The sequence below is a fragment of the Wyeomyia smithii genome, chromosome 3 (assembly GCF_029784165.1).
Source record: "Wyeomyia smithii strain HCP4-BCI-WySm-NY-G18 chromosome 3, ASM2978416v1, whole genome shotgun sequence".
NCBI lineage: Eukaryota > Metazoa > Arthropoda > Insecta > Diptera > Culicidae > Wyeomyia > Wyeomyia smithii.
In genome coordinates, this window is record NC_073696.1 from 31,649,386 (window position 1) to 31,673,274 (window position 23,889).

The 23,889-nt window shown below is 39.6% G+C and overlaps 1 protein-coding gene across 3 annotated transcripts in view; it reads right to left on the reverse strand.

The window, feature by feature from the left end:
- The window catches only part of LOC129726578 (homeobox protein E60), a 183,100-nt gene that overhangs the window by 38,135 nt on the left and 121,076 nt on the right, over positions 1–23,889 (reverse strand). The gene's annotated exons all lie outside the window — the stretch shown is intronic.

Genomic DNA, 23,889 nt, shown 5'->3' on the forward strand with positions numbered 1-23,889 from the left:
AGCAGATTATACCGGTTGATGCAGTCAAAGTTGACGTTTGTTTTGACAGCAAGCGGCTGCGAGATTACTTTAGTTTGCTGATAAATAAATCACGTATTATTATCAACAGTAATTTGTCGAATGTTTAATTCTTGCTGCACTCTCGAACTTTCTATCAACGTGTGATTATTTTTAATATGAATGAGCTCTGTTTAAATATAGTTCAAAATGAAACAAAACTAGATTACGATTAGTGGGAATCACCCTTAGACGCACGAACCCAGATTCTGGTATGAGTTTTATTCAAATCTGGTCCGTTCTGTTGGTGCGTAACGATGTCAGTACTCTCCTCAAAGAATAACTGATGGTTTGCTATTTTACTATCTTCAATTTTCTTATTTTCTCATAAAGGTTTACAAAAATATAATTTCAGTGCTTTGTCTATTTTTGATTGGATTACGTCAGTCGCACTTCAGTTGATTTTTCCGATGAACAAAACTATTTGTTAAACACTCAGGCTCCTCAATTTGATCGCGAAACTTCAAGTACAGTACGTTTACACCGTCAAACGTACATTGTTTTGTACATTAGTGCTATTAACCTACCCGCGAAGCCCCATTGAATATTTCGACAGGAAAAATCACACTATATCGGTCGATGTTCCAGTTGAACTTCCATTACTATCTGTGTCGAGAAATAGCGGAAGAATATTTTAATTGGTGGATATAAGTTTCATGGCAGATATAAATTTGTTTTAATTATTAGATATGGTTTGTCAAATATCGCTAAAAACAACTACTAAATGTATGTTTTTCAATAACATTTGCCAAACTGACATTAATCAAATAAACATATTTTTAACATATAATCATATAATTATCCTGTTTTCCATTTGGCCCGGAGTTGCTTCGTAATTTAAGACTACATAAAACTTTAAGAAATTCGTAACTTACGACATATGAAAAATCTTAATATCATTAAATCGTCTTGTTATTTTAAACTGATAGAAAAGCTAGCCTCCAATTCATAAACTTTAATCGTAAAAAACCTCGTTTAGTTTCGAAAATATTTCGCGAAATTTTGCATAGGTTTAGTACAAAAAAAAACGTGTTTATAAGGTCGTGGCGGGTGACAGTTTACGGTCGATCGACCGTAACAGTTCATCAAATCAGGATAAACATAATACCGGAAAATGTCACGATAAAAACGTATTCTTGATGAACCACGAGGCTGCTGGGAAGGGCGGTTTATCAGCCGGCAAGTGGCTGTTTCATACAGTTCACCAGATTATCCTGAGTGTATGGTGTGAAGAGAAACTGAAGGGATATGACCCGACTGTAGCAACTGTCAAAGTATAACCCTCTTCAATTCCGAATATAAAACTCTTCTCCCGTGATCTGTTCCATAGACTGAAGCCGAACCAGATAGCCAGTACCGGTTTTCGAGCGGGATGACCTACAGCGGAACAGCTGTTTACCTTGAGACAACGTTCGTTTAAAGTCTAAGCGGCGTACGAATCAGTGAAACGCAACGACTTGTTTGGTTATGCTTGAACATAGTTTTTCAACAAAACTGGTTAAGCTTGTACGTGCGACCCTGGACGGTTTCACATCAAACGTCAGGACAGCGGGCGAAATTTCGGATATGTCAGTGCGTGAAGGGAAGTGCTCTCAAACTTGTTGTTCAACATAGCCGAAAAGTACACGCAAAAGTTGGAATGTACGTAACCAGATCATTTATGAGCAAAATAAGCGCATTTACTGATTAAGTTTGGAACCATTACAACAAATGTGTGCTGGGCATAACGCATTTGATGCTCTAGCGCATTTTTAATGTATTTAGCACCTCCAAATCACTATACTTCAAAAGGTTTAACCGGTGTTGGTGTCGTTATGATCATTTGTACTGGTATTGGTAATGTTCTTTAGAAGGCTACTATCGTTGGAGTAGTGCAACCAATAACAAACACTGATGAATGAATTGATGAAAATACCAACTGATTGATTCCCGTTCATAAATCCGGTCATTTAAAAACATCATCGAATCAATAACAAACAAAAAGACATTGGATTCTCTGGTTTTATTCATATGCATTCGATCTCACGTTACTGGCACCAGCGTTAGTAAGTCCTGTTGCAACAAGGCGCGCTATTGGCTGTTTCTTTTGCTGACAGCGATTAGGGATGCACTAGCCTCTAATACGCACCGGCTCGCGAAAGTAAGCAACGGTTTTTCGATCGCCCCGAAACAGATCGTTAGCCCGAAGCCGAAGTTTGCCGGAACATCACGATTTTGTGTGTATAATACACATTCTGATTCCGATCTCTGTCCATGTATTCATTGTATTACTGATGCGTAATGCATTTCACACATTTTTTGTGCGAAATCAGAGCAATCATTGGGCGTTTTGGAAGGACACATTTTATGATTAAAGCTTGAGCTTGATGATTAAAGGTATCCAGAGAAGCGGCACAACCATTGGTGCACTCGTAACGTGTGATGCCAAGGTGAGCCGCGAGATTAAGAAACGGATTAAGTAGCTAGCTTAGATCCCGCAGCCTATAGATCCACATGAAATTTGCGCTTGACAAGATGCTGATCCTCCCGGTGGCACTTGCTTTCCGTAGGATGTGAAAAGAAGCCTATTAATCTTCGAACATTGAATCCTGCAATAAATACTTGGCGCACGAAACACGAGCTGAGGAGCTGCGTAGCCGCAAGGTTAGAGAGTTCACCATGTCAAGCAGATGGTCGTTCGAATCTTAGTAGAATCAGGCCATCAGAGAAAACAATTTAAGAAACTCCTCCAAAAATGTTTTCAAAAACAAATCCTAATATAACTGCAAATAGCTATATGAACTGCTTTGAATACGCAAAAAATATATGCTTTAAAAGGAAAAGAATAGATAAAGCAGTTCATAAAATTTTGTTAAAAAAAATACCGGAAAATGTCACGATAAAAACGTACTCTTGATGAACCACGAGGCTGCTGAAAAGGGCGGTTTATCTGGCGGCAAATGGCTGTTTCATACAGTTCACCAGATTATCCTGAGTGTATGGTCTGAGGAGAAACTGAAGGGATATAACCAGGCATGCCAATGGTACAGCCTTTCTTTTACTGTCTTCTAATGATAGGTTTCCTGTTGCAGTTTATTCATAATACCTATCCGCGCTGACAGACCAATAGTCACATTGAGAACGTATTAGCAACAGAGCATAACAAAAGGAAACGAAAAATGGACTCTGTGGAGGATGTTTTAGGGATTGCGAATGTAGAAAAGAGAAGAAGCTGTTTTTTATACAGACGTTTGTGTCTGCACTACACAAACAACGCGTTCCGATAACAGCCCGAATCCACCGAAGACATTTTCCCTCTCTTTTTTTATTTGCCTATGATGGATGTCGGGTGACGGCTGTTGAAAAAGGCTGTGGAAAGAAGAAGCGTAAGGACTGCTCGGCCCCTCATCGAGAGCCTTCGTTAAAAGAAAAGCAAACTCGGCAATAGAGCGGCTGTGCACTGAAGGATGTGTGTATCGTGTACCGAATGTTATATGCAACCATACATGCTATCGTCGACATGGGAATAGGGTAAACAGCAAAGAAAAAAAAAACATCCGTGGTTAGAGGTTAGAGAGTCCACTCTGTCAAGCAGATGGTCGTTCGAATCTTAGTATAATCACAACACAAAGACTTAAGCATGAGTTTATTCTCAGGCTCCCCCACCACTTAACCTTCCTTTACATTCAATTCTATAATAGGTTTGCGTGAATACTACTTAACAAAAAATAAGTCTCTTTTCTCGAAAAAAAAACTGGCAAGAATGACGCACAACGAACCTTCTCTAGGGAATTATAAATGGCGATATTTTTTTTTGAGAGAGAGGAGGCTCGGTATTGTAGAGCAGCATGTTCGTAGTTCTAGCGTGTAAAGGAAGGGTAAAATCACAAGCACGGATAAAATTAAATAAAATAATAAGCATGCCACTTCGCAGTGAGGAAGTTCATGCAAAAAACGTGAATCACGAACTGTAAGAAGTATATAAATACGCAGATATTGGTAAGCTTATGATACACGGCAGGTTTCTTCAAAGCACATGTGGCGGATGAGCGAATGGCAAAGATAATATTCAGTAGAGTTCCGGATACATGCCGAGTTTTGGGGAAGCGTATTCTGAAGTCGGGATAATGCTGATACCAAAAAAAGTAAGTAAGAGTAAAACAAGGTTTGTAAAATTTGTCCGCAGCTCTCCAATATATCACTCAAGCAAAATTTTCCAGTCCCTAAGTGTAGCACTGCTTACGAAAATCCAAGCCAAACAGTTTATCTATCCGAACCCTGGAACCGCTAGAAAGCTACTTAGTCTAAATCGTAGTGACCTACGGATAACCACGGGACTCCTCACCGGACACTGTCCCGCTTTTTATCATTTAAATAAAATCGGCGTAGTGTTGAACGACACCTGCCGATTCTGCAAATCTGAACCAGAGAGTTCAGAGCATTTGCTTTGCTCTTGCGAAGCTCTTGCTTCCTGTAGGTACAACTTCTTAGGAAGTTACCTTTTAACTCCATACCAAGTATGGAGCTCCAATCCCAAGCAGGTCATTAGTTTCATCAACTATGTTGTACCTAATTGGGGTACAGGTTTACAACAAAACAGTTCTACTCTATCAATGAGTACGAGCAATCCGTAACCTGTGCACAGCAATCGGGGCCCGCCACAAAAGACAATCAGCAAGAATGTCGCAGTTGCATTTCAGTACCCAGTGCCCTTCTGGCATACAGAGTTAAAAAAAAAAGGCCCATAACACACACAACATGACCTTCCGACCGTAACGATTAGGCCGTACCGTCGATGTCGATGCTTCGCCTGGACTCACCCACGATTTGTTGCGCTTGGGGTTCTCCAGGAAATTCCACTTTTCATCACCAGTAACAATACGATGCAGGAAAGACTTTCTTTTGTACCGTTTTAGCAGCATTTCACAGGTCACTTTTCGGTTGTCCATTTGTCTCTTGGACAGTTTATGGGGCACCCACTTTCCATATTTCTGCTTTTTTCCCATGGCTCACAGACGTTTAGAAATTGTTTGCTGTTGAACTCCCATCGCATCTGCAAGCTGTCGTTGCGTTTGCGTGTTGTCTTCATCCAATAATGCTTGCAATTCGGCGTCATCAAACGATTTTCGCTTGCCGGAGCGTGCGGCGTCGTTCAGGTCGAAATCTCCATTTTTAAACTGTCGAAACCACATTTCATATGTTCGAAGGGTTAATGCACGATCACCATGAACTTCCACAAGCGCACAGTGGCTTTCGGACACTTTTTTCTCTTTTAATGAACATGAAAAGAAATACATGGCGCATCTGTTCAAAATTCTGTACAAATTTCGACATTTTTGACACGCAATTAAAACTTACTGGAAGATTTTTTCGAGATAATTTCAACGCAGTTAAAGCACTCGATATGACTGAACAAAATGGCAGATGGTATGTGTTACCAACAGCGGTACAAAACAGAGCGTCATCCATCGGAAAAACCGGAAATTACTTAGGAGTACACCTGGTACACACACAGCTTTGAAATGAGGGATGTTCTGGTTTTTTTGATACACGATGAAAATAATACGGCAAATCAAAATTCTTGACAGTAACACGCTTTACTCGCCTAAAATCCAGCAAACTCGCCATCTTTAATACAAAAACTGGTCAGACGAGTAACTCGCTGCTCGCCCCGTCTTCTGTAATAGTCAATAACAATATCGCACGCTTAGCCTTGGGGCTAATAGCGGTCTCGATCAACTAGATTAGTTGAGAGAATTCGTTATCGATATTGTTTTTGGCACCTTCTGTATGTGTAGGATAAGTACAACGATACACCGTGCCCCAGTGCTGAGTCAAGAAAATATCCAGCTCGAAAAGATCCTCGACTCGCTCGGTTATCGAACCCGATATCACAATCGTGTGACCGTAGCACAACGTAGCGACCGACATCGCTAACCACAAAACCACGGGGACCACCACCTGTAGTCGTCCCCATTTTCAACAATTACAATCCCCTGAAGAGGTTTTAACTAAATGTCCCTTTGATCAGTTTTATTGTAAGGGGAACGTGTTTTTGTCAAGAAATATTTGTCGAAGATTTGCAGAGTTCAAAGGAAGGGTTAGTTGGAAGCCTTAGAATAAAGCCATGTTTGGGTACTCTGACATCGAACGAGCTGGATTCTAGTAGTATTTTAACTTTGAAAGAAACCAAAAGTCACCAACTGGATTTCAAAATGACGTCAGACATCAAAGGGGTCGGAAGGACCTCTTCCTTGGATTCAAAAACTGACGTTGGACATCGATATTTAGTTCGAAAATACCCATATTGGGAGATATATACTCTATTTTCGTGGATTTCTCCATTCTGACTTTCAAAATATCATCGGAAATAGATTTCTGGTTTCTAAACGAAGTTCTTCCTTGGTTTTGAAAAGGTTTTCCTTGGTTTTGTATAGCTTTTCAGAATCCGAAAGTTGCCATCTTGGATTAAAAAATGGAATCTTATATCAATAATTGGGCTGAGAGACGTCATTCTGATTACAAAAATATCGATTTGGAGAGATTTTAACAAAATTACGGAAACCGGAAGGTGCCATCTTGACTTTTGAATTCAAAAAATGGCGTCGGACATCGATGTTTAGTCCACAAATACCAATATTGCGAGATATATGATGGATTTTCGTGGATTTGCTGAAACCGAGAGATGCTTTCTTGAATTTAATAATGTCGTTGGATACTGATTTCTGGTTTCTAGAGGTGGTTCCATTTTTCCAGAAACCTTCTTGGATTTAAAAATTGCACCGTACACGTATCAATATTTAATCCCTCCACGTCATGCCGATTCCGAGAAAAATCGATAGTAATCCAAATTTCCTGAAACCGGAATTGTCGAAAATGACAATTTTTGGTTTAGAAACATCATCCTCGTTTCAAAAATATATGTATTGTCTGGTATTTGAACATTCTCTACAAGTTTACCCAGTCCTCTAGGAACCGAAAACCGCTCCTGTGAACTTAAGAATGGTGTCGAATATCGATATATGATCTCTGTATGTCATTCCTAAAATACCCGTATTGCAGGATATATAATCGATTTTCAAAGATATCCAGAAACTGTAAGTCACAGTCTTAGATCAAAATATGGTTTCGGACAACTTTTCCAGGACTCTGGATATCATCTTCTGGCCTCCAGACCAGTGTTGCAAATGTTCACTGTCAGTGATAAGTTCTCAGTTGAAACTGACAACTGCGGATATCAGTTTCAATACGAACGCAACGCGCTGAAAGTTATAATTACTTTCAGCTCCAATCAGTTGACAATGATAATGCTGACTGGTAGCATTACTGTGATTTCGCACACGCTATGTTACTTTAGTGATGTTTGTGCAGTGCACAGTGGTCCAATAAGGCAAAAAAGTGGAACTTAATTCCATTGCGCCTTTCACCTTCATCCTAGCTTGATAGTGTCTTCCGAGAAATTGTTTGTATGAATGACCCGCATAAATTGCAAATTATCAAAAAATATGAAAAGTTCACTATACTAAAAATAAAATAATTACCTTTTTTGTGTTAAGAGATAGAAGAATAGTTTATTCGGCAAAGTTGCAGAAAATACAAAAATATCGTTATCGAAAATATATGCTGAAATGTGCTATAACTTTGCAAAGAAAAGTCCTGGAGATATGGGGTCTTCAACAAAAACGTGTGTTTTGTTTGTTCAAATGCTTCTTTAGAACAACGTTTTCTTGTAAAATGTAACTAACAAAAGATAAGTACAACAAACTAACTTTCAAGTAACTTTTACAGAAAATACTCTGTAACTCTGTACCCAATGAAGATAGGAATTTTGTTTGTTCAGCAAAGTATCATATTTTTGCACGCTCTAAAACTTTTCCGAATAAACCATTCCTCTATCTCTTAAAACAAAAAAGTTAGGGTTATTGATATATGAAAACCTACTGTAATATATGCTCGCCGTACTCTAAAATGGGTGGATTGGGGCAAATGGAACCTTAAGAAGTTTATAGTACTTCAGCTTAACTTCAAGGAAAATTATTGACATCATGATTCCACTTGCCCCTTTTTAACCTATTAGTTCTTGAAGTTATTGAAAAAATAAGCTAAAATATGATATAACTTTGTGAGGAAAAGTCTTGGAGATATATGGTTGTCGGCAAAAATGTGTGTTTTGTGTGCCCAAACAATTCCTCCGAACTACACTTTCGTGTAAAATGCATCTAACAAAAGTTAAGTACAAAAAACTAACTTTTAAATAAGTTCCATATAATGTACTTTATAACTTTGTACCGAAAAAAGATAGGGTTTTCATTTGTTAAACGAAGTTTCATATTTTTGAATTTTCTACAACTTTGCTGAATAAACTATTCTTCTATCTCTTAACACGAAAAAGTTAACTTTTTTATTTTTTATATAGTAATTTTTTCATATATTTTGACAATTTGCAATTATGCGGGTCATTTATACAAACAATTGCTCCGAAGACACTATTAAGCTAGGATGAAGTTAAAAGGCGCTATGGAATTAAGTTCCTCTTTTTGCCTTATTGGACCACTGTGCACTGTGCAGTGGAGGATGAAGATGCCTACCTACTTCACCGTCTCTCGTGCAGTTGATTGGCTTAGATCAAATACTACAAGGTATACAGCTCTAGGGTTGTATGAAATGGTGACGTGGGACTAAACACTGTAATTAGGGGATTTTTTGTTACAAAATATACAGAGTCTGCAGACAGAATCAATGTGTTTATTTTCAGCCTCCCTGGAAATCAATTTTTGGAATATATTCAACAACACTCGAAAAAATATCATTTATATTTGGCGATATTATGCCTTTAGTATTTTTTTTTGTGCAAAAAAATATGTATTTAACAAGGCACAAACATATCGTGCTTGTTGAAGGTGCACCAAGAATTTCTCATAATGCGTCAAGGTCAGAATCATCTCTATATCCTCAAAAACCAAATCCAATAATACTTACGTTATCATAATGAATGGTTTTGTCTTATTTAACTCTAACTAAATCAAATCTATAGTATGGATATTACTTTCAAAATAATATGGAAGCCCTTACAAAGGTTCATCAATTGGAAAACATAAGAAAATAATTTGAACAAAATTCCTAACAAGTTCCAGCAAAAAATCGTAGAAATCCACAATTACATTTTTATTTTTTGCTTGACAATTTTTTCATTTGCCTGCAACTACATTCGCTGTATTACGAAGACAGGAAATATACGTTTATTATGGTAAAGCTTAGAATAATAATATATCATCTAACAATTTTGAAATATAAAAAGAGATTCTGTACGAATCTTACTAAATAAATAAAAAAATCACAAGGTTCTTACTCTTCTATAAATGTATATATTTAGGAATTTACTCTTTCGATACTATCCGGTCACGATTATTTAGTGAATATAGAATATAAAATTAAAAAAATATCCGTTGCAAAAATTTACAATTCTTGTTGAGTAATTCATGGCAATCATATTTATGAAATAAACTTTCAATCACCATCAACAGCAGCATTGTAGTTTTTCCTCAATTGCATACGAATAGGAATGTACGAACAAAAGTGTACCACTGCAATACGAATAGTACTGCTGCAGTACGAATAGAAGAGTACCAATCATAGACGACGAGAGACCTGCGGTTCTATACTCCACTGGTACTGTTGCTTTTACTGGCATGTTTTCTTTCAAGACATCAGTTTTTATTAGGTTCTACAGTACCTAACACGCAGGTTTAGAGATTGCTCAAGGATGGGTATTGTTTCAAACTTTTAGGAAAACTTTTACCTTCGAGACATCATATTAGTCAAAGCTCATGGAAGCAAAAATAAATTGACCTATTGGGACGGGGAGACTCTGTCAATTTTTATTTCGAAATTGATACAGGGAATATCACAGGGAACGGATGGTGTCCATTCACGTCGTCTGTGCTAGGAATGCTCGCATGTAATTGGTTCATTATTCGCGTAAATTTGTTATTGAAATTATTATCAATTTTACCGCTTAGCAATGAAATTAGAGTGATAATTAACACATTACAAAATTGCTATACATTTTATCTATCCAACAACATATTGGTTATTGTTATCCATCATGTGGTTATGCTGTTATTAGCGTTTGAAATCTGACGCAACATTTGCCCGTTTCATTTCCAATTTTACAGAATGCATCCCAGTATAGTAAACAAAGACGTGTCCCACGTCAAAAATTTCGATATTAATTAGGATATAACATTTGTTTTACTGCCATGATCTTCATTGATAACTGTCTCGAGTGACACTTAATGTCAGCTTGAAGTGAGTGAGAGTGAAACTGCCGTCGTGTCATTATCATTTTGCCGTGTCGAAATTTCGCAACACTGCTTCAGACAGAACAACCATAATGCACTAACGTATTGACCTTATTCCTCAATTAGGATCCACTTCTTTTTCAGGAGCTGGACAACCTTTCTTCCAAAACGTCTAAGACCACCACCTTTGATCGAGAAACACGTAAGCCAAGTTTGGTGTAAAGGCTGAGGGGGTGGGTGTAAATTTAGGGAGTTTAGTTTGCGTTATTATTATTACATATGGGAGAGGGGAGTTAGTTGAAACATTTACGTAACTGTGATATTTTTCCAAAATCGAACATTTTGAGCGGCTTAGCTTTACGCAATTTTAGTCATATCTAACGTTACCTATCGCGGAAGGGAGGGCTGGTCTAAAATCTGGATGTTTATTGTTACGTAATTTGGGTACGACATTTTTTTCTAAACGGAAATCCTCGATATGCATAAAATCAAAATAATTCTGTATGCTGCTGTCCAATAGTGTGAGAAAACATTAAAAAAAAATTTTGGAGCTGGACGTAAACTTGTTGCCGAATAATTTTATTTAACTTTACAAAATGGATAGTTTAAAATGTAGTTATGATAGATATAAAATAACAATCGATTGGAGTACGGAAGGAAAAGTGTAGTACTACTTAATTAAACATGCTCAAACCCAATTGGAATGGCTCAGCGCGAAAAAAATGTAAAGCTTTCGACGATGCTCACAGTTGAATTCCGGATGTTTACGTCACCTGAAACCGGCCATTCGTCAAGTTTATTCACATCAACCGAAGCTTCATCAGGGCGCATCATCGGTTGCAGTTACAAGCACAAAACGACCAATGCATCAGACGGACATTATCTCTATACTCTATCTTCTCTATACAGACAAAACACACATAGCATAAGCAAACGATGCGCGATTCTACCTTGTGCGGAAAAAGAAAACTAAAAAAAATCTGTGCACCGAAAGGTCTTCCACGGTTTCTCTCTTTCAGTTGATTCCACAAATCGACCTTCACGTGTAGTCGCCTCCGACGCAGACTCCGCTGATCTGTGGCGCTCATCTGTCCGTCCGCGACCGTCCCCGCTGGTCCCCCATAAGCAAAAATCTCTCGGACTAATGAAGACATCTTAAAATTTAAATGAATATAGTAATCATTTTAATATCCCACGAATAGTTTTCAATAAAGAAAAACATATATTTATTAAACATTTCTTCCCCTTTCATCTCGCCAATCCCTCGACTCGGGACGCGAACGTGGCGGCAAGGAGGAAAGACTTTTGCATGTTGGCCCGCGGGCCCCCGCTTCGAGCAGTCTTCTGTGAAATTCTTCGGTGGTGGTCGCTCGGCTCGCTGCTGCTGTTGATGCTGCGGAATCGGAAACTATTTTTGGGAGGTCCAAAAGATTAAAACGTATAATCTTGACTGACTCACCCCCGAGACCCCCGAAAAGCGCAGATTCTTCTTACCCTTAGGACTCCGCGCAATGCCGCCGCGTATCAGTCGCAGTCGCAGGAATTGACCAGAGATCGGCGCTTCACCCAGCCGTTCTTCCCTTCCCCGTGTGGTGCGGCGTCTGAGTAGACATGAGCTCGAACAATCAACCTTCAAGGACTTCTTCACCTGTTCGCTCCGATCGGTTTGGATCGGGTAAAGCAGCAGAGCTGCAGGGGAGAAGGGATCCAGCAGATCGGACGTGCACACATGATGTCACGGTCAGCGAATTTATGTTCGCAAGTTAGGAGGTGCTTCATCATCCTAAATCTCTGCCAGCAAAATCCGGACTTTGGAGACGGAAAAGTATTCGGTTCGAATTGATCGAGTAAAAGATGAGTGTTTGGGACGTCACTGCTGGGTGGATCGCCTTCCAAGATATCAATTTCTGCCCAGAAACGCTTCGGGGTTTCGGGTCGGTGCTGTGCCGTGTGTGAGTTTGTTTTTACTGTGACTTTATCCGCATAATTTTTCTTCTGACCGAGTTCTTCTTCCGTGCCATTGCAACGGCCAGCGACGATCCCAGGAACTTCTGTAAATTAAGACTTCAGCGAGGCTGATCGATTGCACAGGGATTCCGGAGCAGAGTGCGCGGGGGGCTGCACGCTCTGGTGCCATCAGATTGACGGCTTTGTGCGGAGTGAAGTTCTTAATATTTTTTCGTGACTGATCGATGGGGGATAATCGCGTTGATGAGCATTGCGTTGCGTTGTACGCTGGCACAATGGGGTCTTCAGGTGCTGACTGTGCAGCGATTAAGTCAGGAAAATTAATCTGTTCTTTGCTTTGCTCTCTGCGTTGCAGCAAATTTGTGTTTGGGGTCATTCCCAAACCACGTGATTATGAAGACATAAAGAAATACGTAATTTTTTTTTTAATTTTACAGAACTGACAGTGTGATTATTAATAACTTACTGTTCAAAAATTCACAACTTGAATACCAGAAATCCGACCAAGATAAAGTTCAACAATTCACAAAAATAAATAAATTACGATAATGCGTGATTCTAGTGGTTGTTCTAAGCAATAAAGTCGACGGCAATGAATCTTTTGTATGACCAAAATATGCCCACGTGGTTAAGAAGCAGCCCAAATACGGGTACAAACACACAAACATTACAAGACAATAAATTGTTGACTGCCTCCGTTCGACAGCTCAGAGGTTGCGCTGCGTGTGGAACTCAAATTTCCTACCATATTTACAGCCCAACATTGGTGAGCCTATTTGTGTGTCAGTAAAACAGTTTTTCTTATTGAGCCATAGTTCATATTTATCGATTTTCCTACCACTTTCACCAGCGCGCAGCAGCGAACAAGCGACGAATGCAAAGTCCCATTTCTGTGCCCGTCATCGCAAAGACCGAGCATCAAATTGATTGATGTGTCACCGGTCGAACCGTCGTCAGTTACGCCGGTAAACGCTTCCAAACGGTGGATAAATGTCACGTTTGCAACGCTACGGTCCAACTGATTTATTTCGCCTCGGCAAGTTCGGGGAAAAACTTTACCACGACGATGTCTGAGGCAACGAACATCGTCTTGATTTAATAAGATTGTAAAAATCGCAATAAGACATTGTTTTCGAACTAATTATCAACCTAATTGCCAACATGAACGTTCAACACCTCTCGGCACGGCTGGCAGCTCGACGAATTTTCTCAATCATGTCTCAGTGGAAAATGTAATTTAAACTAAATAAACGTCATGTTTTCAGCCCCTCCCCCTTTAGTAGCCTCCGTCCTACCGTTAAGTTGCGAAACGCACAGTTCTCGTAACCTATCTCGGCAACGAAGAGAGAGCGTAGGATCGCTTTACTCAGAGTGAAAATTTAATCACGTTCTAGTTGGGTTCTGCACTGCCAGTCCTTCGTCAAGCGCTTCGAATGTTTTTGAAACTCTGGTTGCACTTTTTCGGGAGGGTGGGAAACAAGGTTTTCCACACCGCCTACAACGGGTTTGCATTCATTCTTCACTGCTCGGTTTGAACTGTGAATCCCCAGCGCAGTCGGATAACCAGAAATAGTAGAACTTGTTCGTTCATTTCAACGTCACATCTTAACAAACTGTCATGGAGTTAAATTTAATTAAATCCTTCATGTCGCTGTTTCTGTTTCCTGCTGCAGCGACCACTCCAGCTCCTGTAGATCGTCATTCACTTGGTAGGTAGCTCAGTTCATCCGTTTACGGTCCCTACAAAGAGAGACTAGAATGCGTCGCGTCGTGCAAAGTTGCGTGTTTGAATGAAAAAGGATCTCCGATTGTTGTTCGCCGTGCCGGAAGGGCGCGGGCTGCGTACCGAATTTAACACGCTTAAATCATTCAATTGTTTTGGAGTAGTACATGTCAACCGTGTGCCTCTGACATGGTCGGAGCGAGTGCGCTTGTTTTCTCACCGGGCCCGGCTCGGGTGCATAATTTAATTGAGCATTTATATTTATGGGACCATTCTTTCGCTGCTGCTGGCTCTTGTTGTCTAGCGGAACATGATGAATATGTGAGCAATTTGTAAAATTTTAATTCGTGCATGACACGAAAAGTGCACAAGTGGATGTGGCTGACAGAGTAGTATAACATGCTGCAACATGTTAATAGGGTTGCAATTAAATGTGTCATGGCGTACGGATTACAATCGCCTAAAATGTTGATCTTTTTAGATTTAGATTGATTTATTGTCACACTATCAGTACTCTGTAATCCAAAAAATCCTGGAATCATAGGGTTCAACTCTATTGAACAATTAAAGTTGAAATAAAAGCATTTTTAAAAGCATGCTTGAAAAGAAAAAAAAAAGATTTGAAATAACATACGACCAAGTCAGATTTTCACTAATTACAAACTTCGCCAAACTGAATCGTACGCTGCATTATTATTTTCAAGTGAATGTTGAGGTGGTGAATCCTCTACACTTCCTTCCAAGTGTTTATCGACGTAGAATACATCTAAAGTTAATATGGTGTCATTCTAAAATATCAAAAATAGAGAATGAAAGATCTCAAATGATTACAACTTTGTTACCACTGAACGGATTTTACCTATATTCATCTCATTACGCCTTTTTGATCATTTTATCATCAAATTTTGCCATATTTTCAATTTAAATTCTTCGACCACTTGACAAAATCGAGAAGCAAATAGATTTACTTTCAAAAATTTGTAGAAATAACCCTATGTCACACCTTCTATCTTTGTTCATTTTTCGCATTCTCGTAAAAATACATACATATTAACTTCACAATATACTGTTGGCCAAACTGTCTCGTCTCTGATGTTCTTCGAGGCCCGTATCGTGGATTAGGTCTCACCTGTCTGGACTTGAGCTCCGTGTTAATATTGACTTCTGTATATCCTCGAGTTTCTGTAATTCAACCGGAGTGCTTCAAAGCAGCAAATCAGGTCCGCTATTGTTTACGTTAGTTTTCAACGACGTTGCTCCGAAATTGTGTTTGAGTTGCAAACTCATTTACCTACGCTGATGACTTGAAAATATACTTGGTGATTCGTTCAATTGAAGACTGACACTGCTTGAAAAACTTGCAACAAAATGCCCCGTCATGAATGACTTGGGAGTCGTACAGGATCCAATACTATTATTCAACAACCACTAAACCTCGATAATTTCCGAGACCAATCAACGACTTGGATTTCCTTCGAAGTTACCAAAGTCTTCATTGACCCATACTGCTTGAAGTCCTTGTATTGAGCGCTGGTGAGAACAATTGATTGTTGAGATTGTTGAGACTGCTTGCATTGTCTGGAATCCTGCAGGTACGTGCTGGATCCGGCTGACCCTGCGTCATCTTCCTTAGCGAAATTCTCTAGTTTTTCCTGAATACGGAAACCGATGCAGACTTTTGAATATAGACACACTTGAAAAAAGAAGCAAAGTTCAACAGGCGAAGTTCATCGCGAAGGAGGAGGAAGAGGAGAAGATGACTCTCTTCGGTTACTTTCCATGTTGGATTTTCGTGTGGCTCAACGTCCCCTTCGGTACCGGTCACTGCTGCAGGAGAGATTCGTATGGCACGTACAGGAGTCGTGGTTTTTGAACGTGAAGAGTACTATATCACATGTCCTGGACCTGGTAGGTTTCCGCCATTGGATCCTGCACTGCCATTGCATATAATGCTGCGATATCTTCGATGATCCGAACTTCAGTGAACCAACTAGTCGTTTTAGAAATAAGGTTGCACGTTCAACAACTTGGTAATTTTTTATTCATTCAGTCAGATGAAATAAAATCAAAACAAACAAAATGAAATAAAAATCTCATGTTGTGAAAGCTTCCGCTCTTCTTCAAACTATCTTATTCTAACAATTGCCAAGTTTATTCCAAGATAGTCGTGAGATGCTCTGATATTGCCTTGGAGTCTACAGACAAACCATCTTTAAGACCGTTGCCACCTCCAAAGAAGTTTGGTTCTTAAGTTGGTATACAAATTTTACATTCCCAAAACAATCTACTCATTCGAAATTGAATTCCAATCCACATAAACAAATGATACGATCCTTTTCAAGACCCACACAAATATCAGAAGTTTTCTACGTCAAAAATGTGGTTTTAGATACAACCCGCTCTTTCTGTGAGTTTTTTGTCTTCATACTTACATTTTGAGTTAAGTGAAGTAGGTTATGCATGTAATTCTACGATGATGCGAAAAACGAACAAGAACAGAAGTTGGGACTTAGAGAAAAAAATTTCTCATTCAAACGGGACTCGAACCCCTTTACTATTATGTCCCGTTCCAAGCATGCCTCGATCAACGGCACACACACTCCTTCTGTCTTTGTTCATTTTTTCGCATCCTCGTAGAATTACATATATTACCTACTTCACTAAACTTGAAATGTAAGTCTTAAAACAAAAAATGTAATTAGTTCGTAAAGTAATCTCAACATAACGGAGCGCTTCCGTTAGATGCGTTTCGATGTAAGGGTCGCAACTAACTGAATCGTCTCGTCGATTCACACCAGTAGATATAGTAAGCTGCTATACAAAACGGTAAGAGAGCAAATATCTCAGCTACAAAAAATAACTTCCACAAGGTAGTGTGTGTGGTTGATCGAGGCGTGCTTGGAACGGGACACAATTGTAGAAGGTGATCGGTATTTTTTTAGGGGGATTACCTTACCAGTAGTTTGACTGGCATGTCTCAGAATGGCCGAAATCGCTTTCTGAAGGTCAGAAAAGGCCAAAAAAGGAAATGATCCCAAATTATGCTCAGAATAGCCGAAAACCCCTTCTAAAGGCCAGAAAAAGCCAAAAAAGAAAATGATCCCAAATTGAGCTAGAATGGCCGAAATCGCCTTCTAAAGGCCAGAAAGGTCAAAAAAGAAAATGATCCCAAATTGGCCAAAATCGCCTTCTAAAGGTTAGAAAAGGCCAAAAAAGAAAAAGATCCCAAATTAAGCTCAGAACGGTCGAAATCGCCTTTTAAAGGCCAGAAAAGGCCAAAAAAGAAAATGATCCCAAATTAAACTCAGAATGGCCAAAATCTCCTTCTAAAGGGCAGAAAAGGTCAAAAAAAGCAAATGATCCCAAATTGAGCTAGAATGGCCGAAATCGCCTTCAAAAGGCCAGAAAAGGCCAAAGAAGAAAATGATCCCGAATTGAGCTCAGAATGGCCGAAAACGCCTGCTAAAGGCCAGAAAAGAAAATGATCCCAAATTGAGCTCAGAATGGCCGAAATCGCCTTCTAAAGGGCAGAAAAGGTCAAAAAAGAAAATGATCACAAATTAAGCTAGAATTGCCGAAATCGCCTTCTAAAGGCCAGAAAAGGCCAAAAAAGAAAATGATCCCAAATTGGCCAAAATCGCCTTCTGAAGGTCAGAAAAGGCCACAAAAGAAAAAGATCCCAAATTAAGCTAGAATGGCTGAAATCGCCTTTTAAAGGCCAGAAAAGGCCAAAAAAGAAAATGATCCCAAATTAGGCTCATAATGGCCAAAATCGCCTTCTAAAGGCCAGAAAAGTCCAAAAAAGAAAATGATCCCGAATTGAGCTCAGAATGGCCGAAAACGCCTTCTAAAGGCCAGAAGAGGTCAAAAAAGAAAATGATCCCAAATTAAGCTCAAAATTGCCGAAATCGCCATCTAAAGGTCAGAAAACGCCAAAAAAGAGAATGATCCCAAATTGAGCTCAGAATGACCGAAATCGCCTTCTAAAGGCCAAAAAAGAAAATGATCGCAAATTGAGCTCAGAATGACCGAAATCGCCTTCTAAAGGCCAGAAAAGAAAATGATCCCAAATTGAGCTCAGAATGACCGAAATCGCCTTCTAAAGGCCAGAAAAGGTGAAAAAAGAAAATGATCTCAAATTGAGCTCAGAATGGACGAAATCGCCTTCAAAAGGCCAGAAAAGGCCAAAAAAAATGATCCCAAATTGGCCAAAATCGCCTTCTGAAGGTCAGAAAAGGCCACAAAAGAAAAAGATCCCAAATTAAGCTAGAATGGCTGAAATCGCCTTTTAAAGGCCAGAAAAGGCCAAAAAAGAAAATGATCCCAAATTAGGCTCATAATGGCCAAAATCGCCTTCTAAAGGCCAGAAAAGTCCAAAAAAGAAAATGATCCCGAATTGAGCTCAGAATGGCCGAAAACGCCTTCTAAAGGCCAGAAGAGGTCAAAAAAGAAAATGATCCCAAATTAAGCTCAAAATTGCCGAAATCGCCATCTAAAGGTCAGAAAACGCCAAAAAAGAGAATGATCCCAAATTGAGCTCAGAATGACCGAAATCGCCTTCTAAAGGCCAAAAAAGAAAATGATCTCAAATTGAGCTCAGAATGGCTGAAACCGCCTTCAAAAGGTCAAAAAAGAAAATGATCCCAAATTAAGCTCAGAATGGCCGAAATCGCCTTCTAAAGGCCTGCAAAGGCCAAAAAAGCAAATGATCCCAAATTGAGCTCAAAATGTCCGAAATCGCCTTTTAATGGCCAGAAAAGGCCAAATAAGAAAATGATCCTAAATTAAGCTCAGAATGTCCAAAATTGCCTTTTTTAGGCCAGAAAAGGCTAAAAAGAAAATGATCCCAAATTGAGCTCAGAATGGCCGAAATCGCCTTCTAAAGGTCAGAAAAGGCCAAATAAGAAAACGATCCCAAATTGAGCTCAGAATGGCCGAATTCGCCTTCTAAAGGCCAGAAATTAAACTCAGAAATGCCGAAATCGCCTTCTAAAGGTCAGAAAAGGCCAAAAAAGAAAATGATCCCAAATAGAGCTCAGAATGACCGAAATCGCCTTTTAAAGGCCAAAAAAGGAAATGATCCAAAATTGAGCTCAGAATGGCCGAATCGCCCACTAAAGGAGAAAAGGCAGTTTAAAAAATGATCCCAAATTGAGCTCAGAATGTCCGAAATCGCCTTTTAAAGGCCAGACATGGCTATAAGAGAAAATGATCCCAAATTAAGCTCAGAACGGCCGAAATTGCCTTCTAAAGGCCAGGAAAGGCCAAAAAAGAAAATTATCCCAAATTAAGCTCAGAATAGCCGAAATCGCCTTCAAAAGGCCAGAAAAGGCCAAAAAATGATCCCAAACTGAGCTCAGAATAGCCGAAATCGCCTTCTAAAGGCCAGAAAAGGCCAAAAAAGAAAATGATCCCAAACTGAGCTCAGAATGTCCGAAATCGCCCCTTAAAGGCCAGAAAAGGCCAAAAAAGAAAATGATCCCAGATTGAGCTCAGAATAGCCGAAATCGCCTTCAAATGGCCAGAAAAGGCCATACAAAAATGATCCCAAATTAGGCTCAGAATGGCTGAAAATGCCTTCAAAAGGCCAGAAAAGGCCAAAAAAGAAAATGATCCTAAATTGAGCTCAGAATGGCCGAAATCGCCTTCTAAAGGCCAGAAAAGGCCAAAAAAGAAAACGATCCCAGATTGAGCTCAGAATAGCCGAAATCGCCTTCTAAAGGCCAGAAAAGGCCAAAAAAGAAAATGATCCCAAATTGAGCTCAGAATGTCCGAAATCGCCTCTTGAAAGCCAGAATTATTAAGCTCAGAATGGCCGAAAATCGCCTTCTAAAGGCCAGAAAAGGCCAAAAAAGAAAATGTTCCCAGATTGAGCTCAGAATAGCGAAATCGCCTTCAAAAGGCCAGAAAAGGCCATACAAAAAAATGATCCCAGATTAAGCTCAGAATGGCTGAAAATGCCTTCAAAAGGCCAGAAAAGGCCGAAAAAGAAAATGATCCCAAATTGAGCTCAGAATGGCCGAAATCGCTTTCTAAAGGTCAGAAAAGGCCATACAAGAAAATGATTCGAAATCGAGCTCAGAATAGCCGAAATCCCCTTCTAAAGGCCAGAAAAGAAAATGATCCCAAATTGAGCTTAGAATGGCCGAGTCGCCTTCTCAAAGCCAGCTTCTCAAACTGAGCTCAGAATGGCCGAAAACGCCTTTTAAAGGCCAGAAAAAGCCAAGAAAAAAGATGAACCCAAATTGAGCTCAGAATGGCCGAAATCGCCTTCTAAAGGGCAGAAAAGGTAAAAAAAGAATATGAATATGATCCCAAATTTAGCTTAGAATAGCCGAAATCGCCTTCTAAAGGCCAGAAAAGGCCAAAAAAGAAAAAGAAAAGGCTAAAAAAGAAAATGTTCCCATATTAAGCTCAGAATGGACGAAATCGCCTTCTAAAGGCCAGAAAAGGCCAATAAAGAAAATGATCCCAGATTGAGCTCAGAATAGCGAAATCGCCTTCAAATGGCCAGAAAAAGCCATACAAAAAAATAATTCCAAATTAAGCTTAGAATGGCTGAAAATGCCTTCAAAAGGCCAGAAAAGGCCAAAAAAGAAAATGATCCCAAATTGAGCTTAGAATGGCCGAGTCGCCTTCTTAAAGCCAGCTTCTCAAACCGAGCTCAGAATGGCCGAAAACGCCTTTTAAAGGCCAGAAAAAGCCAAGAAAAAAGATGATCCCAAATTGAGCTCAGAATGGCCGAAATCGCCTTCTAAAGGGCAGAAAAGTTAAAAAAAATATATGAATATGATCCCAAATTAAGCTTAGAATGGCTGATAGCACTTTCTAAAGGCGAGAAGAGGCCTAAAAAGAAAATGATCCCAGATTGAGCTCAGAATGGCCGAAATCGCCTTCTAATAAATTCCCTTCTAATCCCGCCTTCTAATTGTTCCTCAATAAAGAAACTTGAACAATGAATCCTTATGACTGCCCTGACGATAGAATAAAGAGTCAACAATGAGAATCGTGTAGCGAAAATCCATAGGATTCGGAACCAGGTATCCCAATGGTACAGTCTTTTGTTTTACTTTCTTCCGGCGATTTTATTTTTGTTGCTGTTTGTTCGTGATATCTATTCGCACTGGCAGCCCGATAGTCACACTGAGAACGTGTTGGTAACAGAGCATCACAAAAGGAAACGAAAACTGTACTCCGTGTGTCGATTCGGCATTATTCGGAGGATGTCTTCGGGATTGCGAATGTAGAAAAGAAGAAAGCACACACTAGTTTCACATAGATTCTCTAGGGTTTCTTGCATTGTAATCTAGGTGTTCTTGATCCTGAAAAAGGAATCCCCAAGACTGCCCCCGCTATGGAACTAGGAGTCACTCATGAACTGTGGATTGTAAATCTATCGAATTCAAAACTTTTCACTTTAAAGGAGGACTTTTAATTCGGAGGATTGGAAACGATCAGATTTGCTTTAGCTGGTTCGCGGAAATTTTAGAGAACACTAGAGAAAGTATTATTTAAATCGTAAATTTAGGGATGCGAATCCTTGTCATATACCACCAGTAGAGATTAAGATAAAAAAAAGCATGACAAACTGGATCTACAGTGGAGTTTACACAAAGAGTATGTTATTATTTTTATTACCAATTTCTTAAACCAAGGAATCAAACATGTGCATACGAGGTGGGTTTACAAAAAAAATAAACAACATTAAAAATGTCTAAAAGAATAGTCACTAAGTCAAAACTACATTTGCTGGATTCGACGCAACTGGCTGTCATGAAGCATCAATAAACTAGGTTTCTAAACTGTAGATTCTGCAGGTCCTTTGCAGAAAAAGTTTTCAACAGTTCATATAAGTTAACTCGGAACAGAGGCATTCAGATCTTGCAAGCTCTTCATAAGTTTTTCGTGAGCATATCACAACCTGTTTCCAATAAAAATCAGATGAAAATCTGAAAGATTTCTACATCTGAGAAATCATTGAGAAAGTTTTCTATGCGCGAGTCTTACTGATTCTGTCTGCATCGCGGAAATAATTTCTCTTAAGAAATTTCGTTCCCTGAGTGTTAGTTAGGGAAATCTAAAAAACTATTCAGAAGAAAACTTAAAATTTCTCACATTTGGATTCTTGAGAAACCAATGAGAAAGTTTTCCTTGTCAAGTCGCATAGATTCTGTCTGTATCGCTGAAACGATTCCTCTCACAATTCCGTCACCAATTCTGAATACTCACTCAGAATTCTCTGTGTGTTAGTTAGGGTAAAGAGTAACTTTCTGGAAAGTAAAATATGCTCTTTGTCATTTTATAATTGTAGGTTTTGTTGATCTAAGTTATGTTTTTGATCAACAAATCATGAAAATCGTTCTGGCCTGAGGCCTAATCAATTAGATATTAATGCCATAATTAACAATGAGTTCGTAATCTTGCCAAAAAATAGGATCACAGGGTCTAAAATCTAATAGTACTTTTTTCCCTTAAAGGACTAGATTTGGGAGGAATAATTTAATAGACTTCGATCTAACAGTCTGTCTACTAAGCTAGAAGCACTTTGCCCGTCCGGATAATCTCCCTTCGCTCGGAGACACGTTGACTTTGGGTGCGAGTCCATGATTCATGAGTACAATCGCTGAGATCTGGCAGGGTGAAATACATATAATCAATAAACTGGCGCGCGCTTCCCGCTAAAGGTAGCCTTCCCGTTCGTTCCACTTTTACCCACAGGTTGCAGGCAGCTTATCTCAATTTTCAATTCTGCCAAGAAAAGCGACAGCGAAATGTTACGGTTCGGAATTCGATGGCCGGCAGTGCGCCAACCCGTGTGATGCGGTAGGTGTTGATTTATTGCTTATTGATTTCCGATTTCTCTCCTGTGACTTCGGGTTCGGGTTCTGGCAAGTGAACCTACATTGGGGCCATTTTTATCGAAAATTAATTATCCATTTCGAGCTATTAATTGGTTTTACACGGCGACTGAGTCGCAGTCTTTCTCTCTAATTAATCGTCAACAGGGACGAACAGCGAATTGTCCGCAAGAGTTGGGCCGCACGCGCTTAATCGATAATCTCGCACGAGAAGTCGAACGTCAAAAGTACCTCCACAGGTCGATAAAAAATAGTCGTAAAAAAGTTATTTCTTATTGACTATCAATTGATATACTCACTGCCGAAAAGGTCAAATAAAATATCTGCTTGTCGAAGGAGGGGCAAGAACTCTCGCATTTTTCGTCGTAAAATAACGAAAATCTACTCATTTTCTCGACATATTATGTGCCGTAGGACCGAGAGTCGTAAAGTATGGTAGGTCGAATCTCCTATCTGCGTACTGTTTATGACCTCCACCTGCCGGATCGATGCCCATCACGGCCGACGAAAGTTTACGCAATTTACCAGTCAACAAGACAGGTTCAATGTCTTTATGCACGTACCCTAGTCGGTGTACGTAAATACATGTCGGTACTTGTTGTTACTGTTGTTGATCGCAGGTATGGGGGCTGTCAAAATGGAGTTCGTTACCGTCACGCAACTTGTTACAAGCTTTGCTTGCACGGAACAGGGTCGAGCATACATTTATAATTGTGCGCACGTTTCGTAAAAAGTTTCTGGCTGATTGTCGCCGAGCATTAAACTTTGGTTCCTAATGAAGTCTTTGTTCCATTTTGTCGTAAACTCGCTCTGATAAAAACAATTCTTTCTAGTACCCAACTTCACCATTGCTCGGAAGGCAACCGAATTCACCACGATAATCAACTAAGTGCCCTTCATGTGGTAAACTGTGGCGGTACGCCACAAATTGACCCTGCCATCATGTGCCGTCCTAATGGTTGGTATATTAGCCATCCGGCCGGAAAATCCCGCAAAATCTCAA